The 19,252-nt window shown below is 38.1% G+C and overlaps 1 long non-coding RNA gene across 3 annotated transcripts in view; it reads right to left on the minus strand.

The window, feature by feature from the left end:
* Positions 1–19,252, minus strand: part of LOC140635760 (uncharacterized) — a 192,280-nt gene that overhangs the window by 73,503 nt on the left and 99,525 nt on the right. For 2 of the 3 annotated variants that reach the window (XR_012033096.1, XR_012033097.1), the window contains exons 10-15: positions 16,702–17,018; positions 14,019–14,174; positions 12,871–13,077; positions 12,005–12,104; positions 11,512–11,670; positions 10,801–11,025 (exon numbers count right to left, since the gene is read on the minus strand). This is a non-coding gene — a long non-coding RNA (uncharacterized lncRNA). The remainder of the gene's footprint in view (positions 1–10,800; positions 11,026–11,511; positions 11,671–12,004; positions 12,105–12,870; positions 13,078–14,018; positions 14,175–16,701; positions 17,019–19,252) is intronic. The other variant, XR_012033098.1, reaches the window with a different exon arrangement.

The following is a 19,252-nucleotide window of genomic DNA, read 5'->3' on the forward strand; positions in this document are numbered from 1 at the left end:
TTGAGAGTCCCCACACATGCTGTTCCCTTTGCCTTCCAGACTCTCTCATTCCTTGTACTCTTCCTGACATTAACCTGATTCATATCTATCCCTTTTTCTAATTTAAAGTCATTTATCATTTCCTTAGGAGGGCCTTCCCAAGCCCTCCAGAGGAAGTCAGAAGACATGCTCCTAGCATCCTGTACTTCTTAAAAGAGTAGAATTTAAAGAAATCATTGAGTAATTACTTGCTAAGGACAAGAATGTAAGTTCAACAGGGCAGAAACCAGATGTGTAGAATATTGTCTATTTTATAACTATTTCTCTGGTTCTTTTAACTACAGAAGAGTTAAGTAACAATAAGGATACAAAAAATAGAAATTATTGGACACCAGCAGTGTGCTGGGCATTGTATTAAACATGCTCCTTGTATTACTTCATTAAGCTATCCCAACAGCCTCAAAATATGAATATTATTACCACAGTGAACAGAGAAGGAGCCTAAGGCATAGAAATGTTAAGTGGCTCGAACAAGATAGTACAGCGACAGAGCCAGAGTTCCAGACACTCTTACTTCAGAGCTTATACCTGGAATACATGATGAATGAAAGAACAAAGCTGATTGTTTAATTGCAAAGACAAAGCTTATGCTTAACAGAGAGGCAACACAGGTTAAGTTGGAAAGCAAAACAGTGTAGATTTTCCGTGATACCAGAACACAGAGAAAGGGCCGATCCCCAAGGCAGGGATGATGAGAAATTTTCAGAGTGGTTGGGAAAGCAGCTAGACCTTGAAGGTAGGGCTGTACTAGATAAGGAGAAAGAAGAAAGGCGGGCCTCTAAGGCAGAATAAACAGCCCAAGAAAGTGTCCTTCAACTCCTTCACCTTCAGATAATTTTTCAAAGCAAAGAAAACTATTGGAAAAATTATAAGATGTATTTTTTTTAGGATGGAGACTTTAAAGACTCATTTCCCAGCAGCCAAAAATAAGTACAGTTACCAATTTCTTATAAAGCATGTATAATTCAAAAAGGGCAATCACAAAGAACACTGAAACACAGGGAGAAAAGCCAAGGTGTAGATGGGCAAGTGGCACACTGCATCAGAGGGCACCAGAACATGACGCCTACTATTGGCCACTGCAGATAGAGTGGAACAGAGCCACAAAAAAACTGGCAGAGTAGCATTTGTCCTGTAGAGCCAGGCAGGAAATCTGTGTTCCAAAATTGACACTGAGCTGGAACTCAGCATTCTCTGGATAAAGCCAAGAATAAAAGGAAGGATGCAGGATTCAATCGACAAAATCTTCAAAGCCAGAACCCAAAGAAGTCACTTACAGAAATGGGTCAGGAAGTGGAGCGAGTACTATTAGCGAAGCATAGATAGAGGCAAGCTTACAGAAATGGCTTATAGAATGGAATGGCTTACAGAAAATGGGAAAGGATAAGGATCAACTAATTAAATTAATTGATTAAAGGTAAAGATTCCTGGATTCAGGTTGATTTTTTTTTTTTTTTTACTTCACTTAGGAGTAATAGTAAGTTCAAAATTAACATGTTCCTTTTTGTGTGGGCTCAGGCTCACATAAACCGAGTTGGATTTCTCTCCATGCAATCCACTTTGATTTTGATACTTATTATCCCTTTGCAAATGATAAAATTGGCCTACCATAGGAAAGGATATGTTATCTATTTTTGCCTGGTTTTGTCTTATTTATTCTAATAGTTTTACTATTTCATATTGTTAAATTCTGAGAATTCTATTTTGATATTCTGTTAAAAGTACTCCCAGACACTGACATATGAAATAAATGAATTGAATGAAATAAATACATTGATGTATACAGTTTTGCAAAACTGAAATTATACACTATATGTTGTATTCAAAACCCTCTTTTTTCTACTCAGCAATATGTTTAGACTTCTCTCTATAACAATAAAATAGTTCTTCATCACTTACCCTACATTTTCTTTTTTTAAAAAAGGTTTTTATTTATTTATTCATGAGAGACTCAGAGAGAGAGGCAGAGACACCGGCAGAGGAAGAAACAGGCTCCCTTCTGGGAGCCCAATGTGGGACTCAGTCCTGGGACTCCAGGATCATGCCCTGAGCCAAAGGCAGATGCTTAACCACTGAGCCACCCAGGCATCCTTATGAGACATTTTCAAAATAGGATATTGAAGTCCAGAGTAAAGCAACTAGTCAAAACTCCAAAAACAGATGATTTAGAAAAAGAACTCATTAAACATCAATTTTTATGTAACACAACACAAACGAACTTACAACCAATGTGGGCCTTGATCAGTAGGTACTTACTGCATAAGATAAACAAAAACCCACAGGAATTGCAAAGCCTAGAAATGATAAAGTCCTAACAATCTTCTTAAAGTAATTTGTAGTCTACAGAGCAGTTGTGTAGATCATTTGATTTTTTTCAAAACAATCCAATGAGTTAGCTAAATCAGCTACTTGATTAATGATTAATGTTGATAAATGTCTCCCATTCTACAGTATCATCTCCACCTGCATAAAAAATTTCACTTCATTCCTCTGCTCTTCACTCACAAGAAATCGTATTAACCAGTGGTTCAGAACTTGCTGTCTCCACTTCCTCATTCAAATATTGTCTTCAGTACATATTCCAACCTTATTACTCTATTGACTTCCACTTTTCTAAATCCAACAGAGATTCTTCTGTCTTCATCTTTCTAAACCTTCCAACAGCATTTTATATACATTAATACCTCCTAAAAACTTGCTCTTCTTTTGGCTTCCATGGAACTGCATTCTCCTCAGTTTCCTTCACAATTACTAGCTGCTTTTTCTTATTTCCCTTTGCCAAATTCTACCCAAATTCTTAGTGTTTATGTGCCTTGGGAATTTTTCCTGAGCCACCTCCTCTATATTTTTGCCTAATGGCAAAATAATCCAATGGTTTTAAAAGTTACCCATACTCTGATGACTACCAAAGTTGTGTTTCTAGCCCTAATCCATCCACCCCTCAAGCTCCAGACTCATATTCCCAACTGCATACTGGACAACTCTATTTGAATGCCTAATAGAATTTCAAACTCAACAAATCTAAAATAATACTCCCCTTCCCAACAACAACAATCACAGCAGCAAAGTCTAGGTATTTCTCTCATCTTCATTGTATGAGTAAATTTTATCGCCACTTATCCCATTGCTCAAGCCAACACTGTGGAATACTCTTAGTACTTCCTTTTCCATCACCCTCTCATACCTAGTCTCTCCAAGTCTTGGGGAAATTCTAAGTCCTTAATAGTTTTCGGATTTGTCCAACTAATTCTATACCCACTGCGAGCACTCCATTTCAAGAAGTGTTTGAAGGTCAGACTGAAGATTCTCCACTTATAAGCTGTGTGATCTTGGGTAAGTTACTTAAATTCTCTGTGCCTCAGTTTCCTCATCTGTAAAATGGTCTACCTAATAAAATCAATAGGGTTGTGAAAAGTAATCAGTCAACATATATAAACAATTAACAACAGAAAATGGAGTTTTTAGGTCATGATCAGAGCTCTTGTTTTATCTTAAGTTGAAAAAAATCAACACTCCTCTAAAAAAAATCAACACCCCTCTGAAGAACTTGATGGAATCCAGAGTCCACAGAATGTCATCTTATGCTTAGGATACAACTCCCCCATAAGTACTTTATACACACACAAAAAAAGAGAAAAATGTGAACCAAATTCAAAAGGGAAGATAATTGGGGCTCTTTGGTTAGCATCTGACTCTTGATTTCAGCACAGGAAGTGATCTCAGGGTCATGAGTTTGAGCCCCTGTTGGGCTCCGTGCTCAGTGGGGAGTCGGCTTGAAGATTCTCTTCCTCTGCCCTTCTCCCTTCTTGCACACACATGCACACACACTCTCTCTCAAATAAACAAATAAATCTTTTTTAAAAAAGATTCTCTCTTTCCCTCTCTCTCTGCCCTTCCTCCCAAGCCTCCTTCCAAAAAAATAAAGAAAGAACGAATAGACGAACAATGAAGACAAACCCTAAAATGATCCAGATGTTCAAATTAACAGACCAGGATTTTAAGGAGCTATTACAGCTATATATAATATTACAAAAAACAATATATACATAATGTAAAAAAGCAGGAAAATTTGGCAGAGAAACAAACTATAACAAAGAACCAAGGGAAATTATAGAACTGAAAAATACAAAACTGAAATTAAAAAAAATTCACTGGATGATGTTAACTGACTAGAGATGACAAAAGAAAGTAAATTTGAAGAGAGATCAATAGCTTATCCAACTCAAATAACAGAAAACATTGAAAAAAATTTACAGACTTAAGGACCTATGGGATAATATCAGTAAGTCTCATAAAATGTCATCAGAGTCCCACAAGGAGAGAAGAAAGAGACTGGCAAACTCATCGAATAGTCATTTAAATTTGTGCATTTCAAATATGTATGTTTTATGACAAAGGAAAAAAAAAGAATAAAAAATACAGATTCCTAGTTAATTATACTCATGCTGTCATGTTTAGGAGTAAAGTGTGCTGATACCTGTACTCTGAAATACATCCAAAAAATAAGATGGCCTGATAGAGGAGTGATTAGAGGGATACATATACAACAAAACAAGAACAGGAAAAGGTTAATTCTAGAATCTTGGTGGTAGGACTGTAGTGTAAAACTTTAAAGTTTTCTGGATTTTTGGGCAGCCCAGGTAGCTCAGCGGTTTAGCGTGGCCTTCAGCCCAGGGCGTGATCCTGGAGACCTGGGATCGAGTCCCACGTCGGGCTCCGTGCATGGAGCCTGCTTCTCCCTCTGCCTGTGTGTCTGCCTCTCTCTCCATGTCTCCCATGAATAAATAAATAAAAACCTTTAAAAAAATAAAGTTTTCTGGATTTTTATAATAAAATGATGAAAAATTATAAATTAAGTAATATATTTTCAGTGGGTTTTTTTGTCTAAAACTTAGAGAAAATAAATATATTATTTATGACACAAAGTGCTTACAAGAGTATAAATGCTATAGATGCATTATTATTATTTGGACCACTTTTATCCTTCCTGGACAACTATAATAATCTCTTAGCTAATCTTTTTTTTTTAAGATTTTATTTATTTATTCATGAGAGATACAGAGAGAGAGAGGCAGAGACATAGGAAGAGGGAGGAGAAGCAGGCTCCATGCAGGGAGCCCGACGCAGGACTTGATCCCGAGACTCTGGGATCATGCCCTGAGCCAAAGGCAGACACTCAACCACTGAGCCACCCAAGCATTCCTCTCTTAGCTAATCTATCTTCACTTTCTCCCTCTCTGATTTTTTCCCCATTCAGTAGTCAGAATGACATCGTAAAAATGTAAACCTGGGCACATTGATTTCCTTGCTTAAAATTCATTCATGGCTTCTCTTGCTCTTTGAATAAAATTCAGTCTCCTTAGAGGCTTCAAGGTCTACTCCCATGGAGCACATGTTACCTGACCTACCAAACCTTTTCCCGTGGGCAGACTTTGCACTTGTTGTCCCTTCTGCCTGTGATGTTTTCCCCTCAGCTTCCGAGCGGCCCAGCAATTCTCATTCTTTAGCCCCATCTCATCATCCTTTTTTATTTCCTTCATAGCAGTCAGCACAATTTGTGATTATTTTGTTTTTCATTTATTTGCTTATTGTCTGTCTTCCCACCTAGAGCTTCATAAAGGTAGAGATTTCTCATTCTTGTTCACTGCTGCTTCTGTGGGGCCTGAAGTGGGCTCTAATTAGACATTAAGTATTTTGTCTAATACCTCAAAGTTACTAAACTGCAGAGCTGGCATTAAACTCCAGTTATTCTGTGAGAAACTAGACTGTGTGATTCTATCCCCCTGAACTCTCTCATCTAGTAAGGAAAAGACCACATACAGAGTTAGAGTAACAATTGGTTCCAAGCTTCAGAAAAATCCCCTCCACTTCATTCTCCTCATATCTTTTCCCTTGAGAATCCATGTGCATCATCAATAAGCATGTATCATGCCTCTGATCTCCCACATAAAGTCTACCACTAAATACTGTGTTATTTTGCTTCATGAATATCTCTATTCTCTCGTTATCCCAGCCCAATCTACTTCTATCCTTTGTCAAGACTACCATGACCAAATTGGTCCCCCTTTCTCCAATCTTGCCTTCTCTCTATGCTGCAGGCAAGATAATCCTGTGAAACAGAAATCTAATCGTATGGTTTCCCCACTCCAAATCCTACAACAGGATGAAGTCCAATCTCATTTTGTTTAGGCTGTATTGCATTACATAGCTTTTGCTGTGCTTTTTATAACCCCCAGAATTCTGACTCAGTTTGTCCCTTAACTGGCTCCCAACAAAGTAAATAGTTTCTAGGATCGATGGCAGCTTTGAGATGACAGGCAGAGAGCATTGTGTGATCAACAATTCAATCATTAAAAAAAGATTCCTAGAAGAGCTGTTTCGGGGTCTTCCCTGTTACAAAGAAAAGAAAGAGAGGGGAAAGAAAGAAAGAAAGAAGAAAGAAAGAAAGAAGAAAGAAAGAAAGAAAGAAAGAAAGAAAGAAAGAAAGAAAGAAAGAAAGAAAGAAAGAAAGAAAAAAAGAAAGGAAAAACGAAAGGAAGAAAGAGAAAAGAAGAAAGAAAGAAAGAAAGAAAGAAAGAAAGAAAGAAAGAAAGAGTAAGAAAGAAAGAAAAGAAAAGAAAAAAGAAAGGAAGGAAGAAAGAAAGAAAGAGAAAAAGAAAGAAAGAAAAAGAAGGAAAGAAAAAAAAAGGACAGTAATCATAATTCATGTAGATTCTAGTGCCTGGTTGTTAAGAATATATATTAGTCTCTTGTCACTATTGTGTTCCCAGATGACAAAAATTTCTCTAGAATTACAAGCTATGGCAATTCCCAAATTTTCATTAAATGTACAGCAATCACCTGATGATGTCTTCAAGGACTGAGTTAATGAAAACAAAGTCTGTTATGGAAAAACATAGATTTAATATTTACTTTCCAGGTAAAGATACCACAAACAAACTACAATCCCCTCTAATGTTTGCATAACTATCAGGCTTCTGAAATTATACTTGTTCATTTGTAAAATTTTACAGGTGTAGCACCAAGTTCTGCTCAAGGGACTATTTAATAGATAGTGACTCTCATCCAAGGGTATAAGAAATGCAGGCGTTTTAAAGTTGCCTTTAATGTCCAGAGTACAGGAAAACACCAAGAGGAAAAATACCATTAATATTTCAACTACTTTTCTGCCACATTTATTTTATCTATAGGTGAACATCCTGAGTGTTACAGGAACATTTGTCAGATAGCATATTTTCCTGACTGCATCATGTGATGTGATATGACTCAGGGTACAACTTGCTGCCATTGAGAAGTGAGAGACACAGAGCAATGACCAGTTGAGGACACAGACCACTTGTTTCCTGGAGCATGCATGCCTCGTGCTTGCTGACCACGAGCAAGAGGGGAGAGCTGGGACTGGTAAGAGCTCTATCAGCCTGGGTCACATTTACTTGATACCCGTGGTAGAGAATGTCATGCCCACTGGTCAAATCTAATCCCCAGTGTGCTTGATCTGGTACTGAACGTTTTAGCCAGCCCTGCCCAAAGAATTTCCCCTACTGGGCTTCTGTGGTTATGCTATTAAAGAAGAGACTCTGAACCAGCAGTGAACAGATAACTGATCATATTTCAAATGAATTATAACTGAACTCCAGGTAAACAGAGTTTGGCAAAAAACAAAAAAAAAAAACAAAAAAAACCCAAAAAAACAAAAACCAGTGAACCCATTTAACAAACTCTCTTCTTCCTTTCCATATCTCTTCCTTTTGCTTTACGACTGAGACTTTCACATCCTCTCTTTTGTGCCTTCCCCTCCCCTCCTCCAGTCCTACCCTCTATTCCTGACTATCAGCCTACATTATTGCATATACAGGTTTAGGGAAATTCTCAACATTGTGGAATCTCCATTTCTTCAACCACAGAGTGGAGATGATAATATCGTGTCGCAATGAATTTGTGCTGTAGAGTGATTACCACAGTGCTTAGCTAAATGGCACAGAGATCAAGTTTTCTCTTAAGCCAGTGCTTGTTCATTGAAGACTGCCCCCAGTCCCGACTTACAGCTGGAGATTGCAGCTGAATGCATAAGGACACAGTCACTGAGCACCGGCCATATATTTGCATTGGAAGAAGGAGGGAGAAATCTAAGAATAAAAAAGAATGCACAAAGACATTCTAAATGTGGTACTGCAGATGATGAGGCTGATTCACCCTTGACACATTTCATTTTACAGGCTGAGATTACAATAACAAGTGTGTACTGAGTTTCATGCTAAAACCTTATTCATGAACCCGCCATGCTGCCATAATGATAGAAGACTAGACTTGTTCCAAATAGAGGAGTGAGCTACAGCCAACTTTTGATTGATGAAGGACAGCTGATCTGATTTGGAGCTCCTCTGGGGCTCCTGCAAGGCCACATTTCTGTCACATGCACCATTTTAATGTCAGCTTTCCTGCTTGGAGGCTGAGCCTGGAAAGGAGCCATAAATTACTTTCAATCATGCATATGCCGAAGCTGGCTAGAGAAGATGGGATGTCAACCCGCATTTTTTGGGGGGAGCAAGGGAGGCCAGATGTAACCCAAAACATCCCAAGAAACCATCTGAATCATCATCTTTTGCTTGTCTCCTCACTGCTCTTCCTGTCTTCTGTGTATCCTCAGATTATAGCTGAGAAACTGGCAGTGCTGGAAAGAGGTTGGGGCTTGGATGCAATCAAGGTGGCAAGGCTAATAAGTGTAATTAAACTTCTATACAGCCCCTGATTCATTCAATCAGGCATTTCATAAGCATCTATTGTATCTCCACATCTCCAGAAAGCACTACATTCAAGCCCATTCTAAGAAATTTTCTTTTGTTGGAATAATTCCCAACCATGGCTCTGTCTAAATTTCCTGTAGGATTTTTTTCTGGGGGGGAGGGGGATACATATTCCTGGACCCAACTCTCCAAAGATCTGATTCAGCATTTCTAGAGGGTTCTCAGCATCTGTGTTCAGATATGCAGCAAATTTCCCCTTAGCATTTTCCTCTCATGAATGTTTTTCTCCAGCCATACTCTCTCTGGTCACAATCTTTGTCTATTCATAGTAATAAATTCAGCTGATCAGATCAACTAAATCAGGACTTCTCTTTGCCCACACACAAAAAAATTACCATCCATTGGATAAATACATACAAACTCTGATTAGGTTGCTCAAAATATACTACATAACAATGACCAGGCCTTGTGCTGCCTCTACTGGTTTAACAATGGTCTTCTGGAAGCAATAGTCTCTACATAGAACAAACTAAAGGAGATTTTCAGACCAAGGTAAGGTGGTGCTTTCAGGAAGATTTCCAAAGTCAGGCAGTTTAGCTGACACTTAATCTGACCCAAAGTAAAGCTGGCCCTACCCCTATACCAGGCTCTCAAGATTCAGAAAGGGTTGGGGGGTGCGCAGATTTCTTCCTTCCTCTCTTCAGAAGTAGGAGCCTAGGATATAGGCCTCTATTTAAGCATAGAAACCTGAATCCTAGGACAGAACTTGACCTCAGGAGACCCTAGAGAATCTGAAAAACAGATCAGCAACTCCCACATAATCAGGAGTTGGCAGAGAGTGTTGGATAAGTTTAGAAAGATGATTAGTTCGTGCTTGACTTAAATGTTCTGTCTAATTTTCATTATATAGTTGACATATTTTAAGTTTGAGATTATCCGTGCCAGTTTTTTTTTTTCCTTAATCTGGAATTGGATGGATTACATTGTCTAAAACATGAAATTCTTTATTATCTGATTCTGGAATGTACTACTGAGGAAAAAAGATCTATGTGATCTTGAGCCCAAGAGGTCTAAGCAAGCTGTGAATTTAAGCCTTCCATGAACAAAATATTTGAAGGTGATATTTTTTTCAAAGGCACTTCCACTCCTGTGAATCCAGGACCACTAGACATGTTGAGTTTAATAAGCAAAGGATGATCAATAAATAATAGCAGAATTTGATTCTTTAATTCTGATTGAAAAGAAATAGATGAAAGAGAAACACAAAATGGCATAGGCACTCAGATAGATTTCAAGAGTTAGAAAGTAATAACCGAAACAAATGCCTGTTAGACTAATTGAGTTAGAACTTAAGTGAGTTGGGAAGAATGGAACAAGTTATTTTTGGTTTTCTCCTACCACTCCACCCTCCCCCAGTCATCACAAGCAATGGAATAACCTGATTCAGTAAGTAAGCTTTGCATCACTGGCATATAACACAGTTTTGGTTAATGCATAACTGGCTAGATAATAAAATCAGAATACTGGCATTTAAAAAACCCAACTGCTTTTGGAAAGTAACCTGAGGGTATCTTAAATGAGCCCACTCATATACTTTAAACTTCATCTGTTCCTCATTTGACTGTGATATGATGGCATTACGTGGCTTAGGTATGTCCTAGGTTGTAACATGGAGTCGGTCACTCAGACTACAGAGCTTGGAATCAGGGTTCATGGGACAAAGCTCATTTCAAATATCTGGCATTCTCTGAATGTCAGAATAATTAGAGATTAAATGAGAGAAAATGTGAGACATAGAAAAGGGAAAGAAAAGTTTGAGATCACAAATACAAGATACCAAATTTTATTTCTTATACTTATTTCTCTTGTTGCCTCTTTTCATCTTCCTCCCTTGACTCTTCTGTTTCTTGTATACATATGCCCCCATCTGTATACATATTTATGTACATACACAAACACATGCATTCCTGTATTTATTTTCTTCCTTCATTAAAATTGTAAAACCAGTGCTACTTACATGGGAAGAGCATGAAACTGATAAAGTAACAAAATCACATTTCGTTGCAGAAAGACTATAGCTGGGGCACATTTATTAGTTGGAGATCAGAAATAAGTAGGGAGAAAAGCATGTGAGTAGTGAGGGAAAGTCTTCCAGGCCACACTTAGCCAAGATTTATTATTTTTTCCTGCTTAAATCCAAGTGGTCTATAAAACCATTCTCACGATGAAGCTGCAGAAGATGCTTTAACAAAGGAGAGAAGAAAACACATTACAAGCATTTCCAATGAACTGGTTAACAGAATATATAACATTGGAGGGGCTTCTCATGTCTAAAATTTCATGCATTGGCTTGGGTCCATAAAAGTGAAAACAGGAGAATAAATGACTAGGGTGATCATAAAACAGCTAACTATGTTTGTGAAGTCAAGCAGAAAGTCTGAGCTTTAAACACCTGCAGACTGAAAATCAAAAGCTCTGTAGCTCTGTGTATGCTTTCATTCTAAACAGTGACCAGTTTGACCAGAGCCAGCATGGAACAGAATGTGATATGGAAACAGATGAAGCCCAAGTGGAAAAATGAAAACATGAGAAATCTCTAGACTAAGGGAGAATAGTTCCTAGCAAGGAGAGGCTAGTGGTCAGAACCAGACCTGTGGCTTGCCCTCCTGAACTTGCTAGTTCACATATTCAGATATTAGTGTCCTCTGTTACTTCTGGGAGGATCTACCTTCAGTCTTGTGACATCCACATCTTCCAGAAGCTTCTCAAAGAACATAGGCCTGAGCTGGTTGCAGGCTCTTGCAGCATGGTGGCAATCTGATATTCTGGAGACCCAGTTGAGTTGAGCAGTTAAGCTTATCAGGTATATTTCTTTTTATAACATTTCCTGAGCAAAGTTAAATTTTGTTTACATAGTTTCCTCTGAACTAGGCTATGATGTTTTGGGAATAAACCACTGTGGTCTTATTCATTCATATATCTCCAGTGCACATAGTAGATGTTCAAAAATATTTATTGAATGAATAAATGAATAGATCAACCTGCCCCCCCTTTTTTTCATTTTTTTTCAACCTGCCCCTTAATGCAGAAGTGGCCTCACAATAAATTGTTGATGGTCATGTATTCATTCTAAATATATTTTCTGTGTGTTCAGCTATTGTACTAACTAACTAGGGGTGAAATAAGTAAATGAAAGGCCATGCATGCCCTCCAAAACTCACCTCTCAAGGGGAAGACAAGGATATCATGGGCAGAAAGAAGAGGACAAGCTCAAAAGACAGTGAGGAGACCAAATCCATAGGTCTTGGTGTCTGTTTCTCACTTAGAGGGAATAAATGCATGATAAAAAAATTAGAAGAGCTCAGATTAGAGAGATAGACATGAGAATATCTAATCTAAGAGGGAAGGCCAGGGTACTTGGGTAGTTCAGTGGTTGAGCATCTGCCTTTGTCTCAGGTCCTGATCCCCGGGGTCCTGGGACTGAATTCCACATCTGGCTTCATGCAGGAAGCCTGCCTCTCCCTCTGCCTATGTCTCTGCCTCTCTCTGTGTGTCTCTCATGAATAAATAAATAAATAAATAAATAAATAAATAAATAAATAAATAAATATTTAAAAATGAGAAGGAAGGCCATTTGAAAGAAAGGAGGTAGCTAATGCAGTGAAAACCCTGGAGGTCCTTCCTCCCCCTCCAAAATGAGCCCTAAAATACAAAACAGTGTAGGTAATAAGTACACCTCCAACTACTGTGAGTTCTCTGCATCTTAAAGCACCCTAGCCCATTTTTGGCAACTCTGAGAAATCGAATGTCTACTTTGATATACTTTCTTCCCACTGACCCATCCATGAAAACCATATGGAACAGGTTAAATTCCTCTTCTATATGACAGCCCTTCAAAGGCATGCCCTCCTTTTCTTTCAGTTCATACAATATGATTTCCAGACTTTTCACCATTTTTGTCATTCTCATGCTTTTAGAATTGGAAAATGGAAACTCCAAGAGAATTTAAAAGATAAGAAATCTAAAAATACGGTTGGCAGGACTGGTGGGTGGAGGCAGGCAAAATGGAAGAGGAAAAATTAATTACCTTCATGTTAAGAACTAAATCAAGCCTGGGGCGCCTGGGTAAGTGCAGTGAGTTGAGCATCTGACCCCTGGTTTTGGCTCAGGTGGTGATCTCAGGGTCATAATCTCAGGGTCATGAGATCAAGGCCGGTACAGGGCTCTGCGCTCAGTGCTGAGTCCGCTTGAGATTCTCTTTCTCCTCCCTCTGCCCCTCCTGCCCATGCTCTCTCTAAAAAATAAATAAATGAATCCTTAAATTAAAAAGAACTAAATAAGGCCCTTTTAATACAAACTCAAGTTCCACAGGATCTGCACCTAATTCTTTGGTATCTTATTATCCTTGTCCAGTTCATTTCCCATTTACTTTCTTATAGCATTCTCTTTTGTGAGCTCAGTCAACTTGTCATTAAAATATATTAATTCTGTTTTCCTTTTCCTATTCTTCTAAATACTAAAATATTTATTAAAATAATGTTTACTGGCAGTGGGGTGACATAAGTGTTCCATAGTCTTTTAGAAATAAAATATACTGGGATCCCTGGGTGGCGCAGCAGTTTGGCGCCTGCCTTTGGCCCAGGGCGCGATCCTGGAGACCCGGGATCGAATCCCACGTCGGGCTCCCGGTGCATGGACACTGCTTCTCCCTCTGCCTGTGTCTCTGCCTCTCTCTCTCTCTCTCTCTCTCTGTGTGACTACCATAAATAAATAAAAAATAATTTAAAAAAAAAGAAATAAAATATACTTAAAAGTGAGGCCATAGGCAATGATGAGCTGGCTTTATCTTTGGACATCTTAAGTCCTTCAAACATTTCCTTTGTAGCAAATTGCAAAGAAAAAAATGTGAATATTTTACTATGTCACATGACTATAGTTATTTATATACACTGAAGGTAAAGGAAGGAAGAGGTATAAACTCAATTTTTTGTTACATAAATAATTAGTCTAATAGTTTATAAAATAAGGAAAGATATTTCTGCTCAATCAAGGAAGAAACAGTTTCTTCTAAACATTAAGGATCTATTCAGAAATCATCTCTTTCAACTGGACTTTCATCTTATTTCCAACATTTCAAATCACATATCTCTTAAGTAATATATTCCATTTTCATTGATTGGATAGATTCGAAAGAGTTTCTTTCACTCTTCCCCTTTTCTCCATAAAATCATTCACCTTGCAATGCAGCTTTCACCTCATCTTGTCACTCTTTATGCTCATGTTTTATAGATGAGAACCCCAAATTTCAGAATCAAAAGCTACAGTGTCCAAACGAACATTATTTTCCCCTCCTTGAAGTCTTGTTCTACATGTAAACACCTTGAGAAAGAGCTAAGGAAAAAAAAAAGGACTTTATTCATTATCAATATTTTAGGACCTTTTTTTTTTTTCCTATAGGGAGCTTTAGTCTCACCATGCACCACAACTCATTCCTTCCCTCTTCAAGCAAAACCTAACATAAACAGGACAAATCCAAAAGATAGGCTTGTCATTTCCTGCAGCTCCTGTAGCCTCTAGCAGTGGTCTATCACTGAACAACAGAGTCAAACCTCTGACTGATTATGATATCGTATCTGCTTAAAATTCCATCCCATGAGTTTGTGTATAGCAAAGACGAGGTCGTCTATTTGCTTAATGAAACAATCCTGGACACGCATACTATATGCCACCCTAGTGCATATAGTACATTTTAAGAATATAATGTGCAATTGAACTTGCTTCAAAAAGGAAATTTTACTCCCACTCCCATCCTGACACATCTTTCAACATACTATCCCTCTATATTATAAAATAATATATCAGCTAATATCTAGCATTATGCATCTAGTGTAGGCTTTATAACTTTCAGTTGGCTTGTGCATTTTATTATATACTTTCTTCTCTATGGTACGAGACCAGCTTTGTTTTTATGGTATTAAAAAAAAAGCTACTGTCAAAAATTATATAAGGAAATGGTTTCCTTGACAACCATAACCACAGCAAGTTGTTTGAACCTCTTCCTCATTGTATGGATTGCTTGGTTACTAAAATACTTCAAAACATTTTGAAGCATTCAGGTACTAAATACCTGAATTTGTAGAATAAGCTGGAAGCATAACAGGTGATAAACTATCCAAACAGTTGTAAAGTGTTAAACACTAATCATTTGCAAGTCTTATAGTTCAGTCTCATGACATAGTCTTTAAAAGGGCAAATGCCGAACACTTGATACTTGAGATCCAAAATAAATGACTAACCTATAGACACAAATTGTTTTTTTTTAATAAAGAGTAGCTAGAAATGCCAAAGAAGTGAAAAATATTGCTTATCATAGAAAGCGGCATTTTGGTTTTATTAATTCACAAATAGGTTCCAAATGCTAATTCCATAATAGGAAAGAGATCAGTCTCATGGTTATCAATAGAACAGATGAAATGGATCAAAAATGCTCCTAAAAATATATCTCTTGACAAAATTAGACACAAAATATGGAGTATCAATAAAATGGTTACTGAAAAATTGCAGAGGAAGGGGCACCTAGATGGCTCAGTCAGTTAAGTATCTGCTTTTGGCTCAGGTCATGATCTCAGGATCCTGGGATTGAGCCCTGCTTCAGGCTCCCTGCTCAGTGGGGAGTCTTATTCTCCTCTCCTTCTGCCCCTCTCTTGCTTGTGCTCTCTCTGTCAAATAAATAATAAAATATTTTTAAAAAAATTGCAGGGACACCTGGGTGGCTCAGTAATTGAGTGTCTGCCTTCAGCTCAGGACGTGATCCTGGAGCCCTGGAATAGAGTCCCACATCAGGCTCCCTGCGGGGAGCCTGCTTCTCCCTCTGCCTGTGTCTCTGCCTCTCTCTCTGTGTCTCTCATGAATAAATAAATAAAAATAAAGATAAATCTTAAAAAATTGCAATGGTAAAGAAAATGTCTATAGTTTAAAGGCTCACAGGATCTCTATCTCTGAGAGCCCCTCAAAAATATTTTCCCAACTATCAGTTTTTCATGAATAACATGGAAATATACAGCTTTAATGGATTATAAAAACTCTAGAAATAAAAAGAGGACGTTGTGTACAATGTGATTATATCCCAAGATAAAATTACTAACAAGATCATATAATTCCCACACTGTTAGAACATGGTATAATAAAAAACAGTGTTACCCCTGCTAAAGGAAACATTATTAATTTGGGGATGTCTTCAGGCTGGCTGATAATAAAGTAATTGGAGTGAAATAATTTACATAAATAATCACATTATGTTCATAAGTGTTTATTAAGAAAGAATTGTGTAAAAATATGGACCTGGAAATTTAATTAAGGAAAGTAGTGGAAACTCTATGAGGAATTAGAGCTCTGGGTCATTGGATTGGTTGAGCAGCAGATAGAGAAGACAGAGTTTCACTTAAAAGCTCTGAGTCTGTGAATTTAGATATGAATTAAGGTTGGGGGGTGGGGGTGGCAGGAAGGCAGACAGGAAGGATGAAAAGGATGGATGGAGGGAAAGGAAGGAAGGAAAGAAGGAAGGAAGGAAGGAAGGAAGGATGGAAGGAAAGGAAGGAAGAAAGAAAGAAAGAAAGAAAGAAAGAAAGAAAGAAAGAAAGAAAGAAAGAAAGAAAGAAAGAAAAAATACAAAGATCTGGTCAAAACATAGGCCAATCTGCTCCATCTTGGGGACATTCAACAGTATTCTGAGAACCAAAGAAAAAGTCTAAAAGTAAGTTAAGCAGAGATCCCAGGTATCATTCTTAGGTGAATTTTGGAACAGTGCCAAAATGAAGCCAAAGAGATGTATCTGAAGTTTAGTCATAAAAGGATCTCAGTTCTCCATGGACCCAGACTCCAAAAGAGCTTAGCTTTTTGTGCATACTTAAATTCTTACCATACTGTTCTATCGATGCAGAATGTTGGGGCTCTTCCACTCATCCATGTGTTGGAACACAACCAAACTTGACAGGAGAGCTTTGGCACTGCCACGACCATTCCTTGGCCCATCCCCAAATAAAGGGCCTCTCTTCAGGTGGCATCCATGTTTGAATTCTCAACATTTGCCTGAGGAATTCTATTCCATGGGTTCTAGACATAATAGGCCACATAGCAGAATGAATTCCAGGAAGTAGTTGTCGGGGAGAATCTCATCAAACTCATTGCTTTCAGTACTTCAAAGGCTTATTGGGAAACATCAATATGGAGAATTGCCTGAAGGATAGAAAACATGGACATTCCTCAGCATGCTTTATAATCTATTCTTGGAATGATTCAAGCCAGTAGAGATCATCATATCTAGCCTGCCTCATTTAGTTCTTCCTATTTTCTGAGAGGACTTTTATTTATTTTTGTAAAATATATACATTTATTATTTTGTAATTTATTATTTTGTAAAATATATATATTTATTATTTTGTAATGTATATTTATTATTTTATATGTATTTATTATTTTGTAATATCTGCAGTTCACTTTTTTTTAAGATTTTATTTATTTGACAGAGAGAGAGCACAAGTAGGCAGAGCAGCAGCAGAGGGGGAGTAAGAAGCAGGCTCTCCACTGAGCAGGGAGCCCAACATGGGGCTCGATCCCAGGACCCTGGGACCGTGACCTGAGCCAAAGGCAGACACTTAACCAACTGAGCCACGCAGGCACCCCTACTTCACTTTGTTTTGTAAAAACTATAAGATAGGATTTTTTGTTGAATTGAGCTATGAAGTTACACCATTGGCCTTTGAGAAACATTATGGGAAACTCTTCTCTGAACTCCTATCAAGGTACTATTGAGAATATTGTTCCTTATATTTCAAAGTATCCTTATGAAGACCTACTGAAAAAAAATGTCTTCTTGTCTTGGTACAAAGAAGCATTGTGTTTCTCTTCTGTCGCTGGCTTCTCCTTATCTCATGGACACTGACTCATGAACTAGACCATGTTCCTTTCTGGGCACAGAACCAATTTATGGTCTTTCTCCATCCATTAGAAACCTTCTCAGTATGTATTTTGTGAATTCACTCCTGGATTCATCATTATTTCCCTACCTCTGTTTTCTGTGCATTCAAATATTCCCATTTAAAATTTTTTTGGAATGGTTAATGTATACTGTTGACTAAGTAAAAGTTCATGAGTTCAGGGCAGCACCCCTCTTGCCTGCAGATGGAGAGAAGCAAGCATACCAAATTGAAGCTGGACAAAATTCCTACCAACTTAGATCCAGGAAGAAATTTCTCCTTGTAGAGAAAAAGTACACTATAGTCAAAGACCACCACCACCTGTCAGACCACCTCATCCATGGAGTGGGGGGATAACTTTTAAGAAATGCATTTTGGGGTCAGCCCAGGTGGCTCAGCAGTTTAGCACCACCTTCAGCCCAGGGCGTGATCCTGGAGACCCGGGATCAAGTCCCACATTGGGCTCCCTGCATAGAGCCTGCTTCTCCCTCTGCCTGTGTCTCTGCCTCTCTCTCTCTCTCTCTCTCTCTCTCTCTGTGTGTGTGTGTCTCATAAATAAATAAAATCTTAAAAAAAAAGAAATGTATTTTGGAGTATCATATAATACCACCTGATTCTCCTGAACATTCATAAAATAAAATACTCAGTACTTCTTTTCAATGAAAATAAGAAATGAGAATTCATTACTAGAATGAAACATTTACTTCATCCCTTGTTTAAGATGGAAACAGCCTATCCCCTGAAGGACAGCACTGGCTTCTTCTGTGGGCTCTGTGAGTGCCCAGACAGGCCTGCCCTTGTAACAGAAGAAACTAAATAGAAGACCTCTGTAGTAGCCAGCTCTTCTGGAATTCTTGGAGAAACCACTCTTCATCATCTACCTAGAATGGCCCTAAATTGTTCTAATTTCATTTGGTTCTTCCATACAAGGATACTCACTCACTGCCTAACATTTTGACTTGGCCATTTTCTTCAGTTTCTCTACTTAACTCTGCTCTCACCCTTTCCTTGATTTACTATTTTTGCCCACTGTCTCCAGGGTTGTATACTTAGCAATACATGCCTCGCACAAGTTGCCAAGAGAACCCACCCTTTCCCTGGACACAGCTATTCCCCTTAGCTGAAGTGAACAATTCATCCTGATTTTAAAACTGAAAATCTCACATCCCTGGAAACACCTCTGTCCTAGGCAAAGGGATGGTTGGTCCCTCTACTCCCAGTCCACACTGATCATACAGCAAATTGATGACAGAATCACAATTTTATTAATTTTATTCTTTAATTAGTATACAACTTTTAAAGAGCCAGCATTGTGAGCAAATATCACAGAACTAAGTTATCTACGTGTATAAGAGCCACATGATGATATCCATTGCAAAATTTAAGTCTCATTCCCATCCCAGATCACCCTGCATGTCTTGGACATGCCTCTGTTGCCTTTTATCATTGTATGCTCAAGTAATACAATTTTTAAGATTGGCCTAAAGAAAATGA

The sequence above is a fragment of the Canis lupus genome, chromosome 6, assembly GCF_048164855.1.
Source record: "Canis lupus baileyi chromosome 6, mCanLup2.hap1, whole genome shotgun sequence".
Classification (NCBI taxonomy): domain Eukaryota; kingdom Metazoa; phylum Chordata; class Mammalia; order Carnivora; family Canidae; genus Canis; species Canis lupus.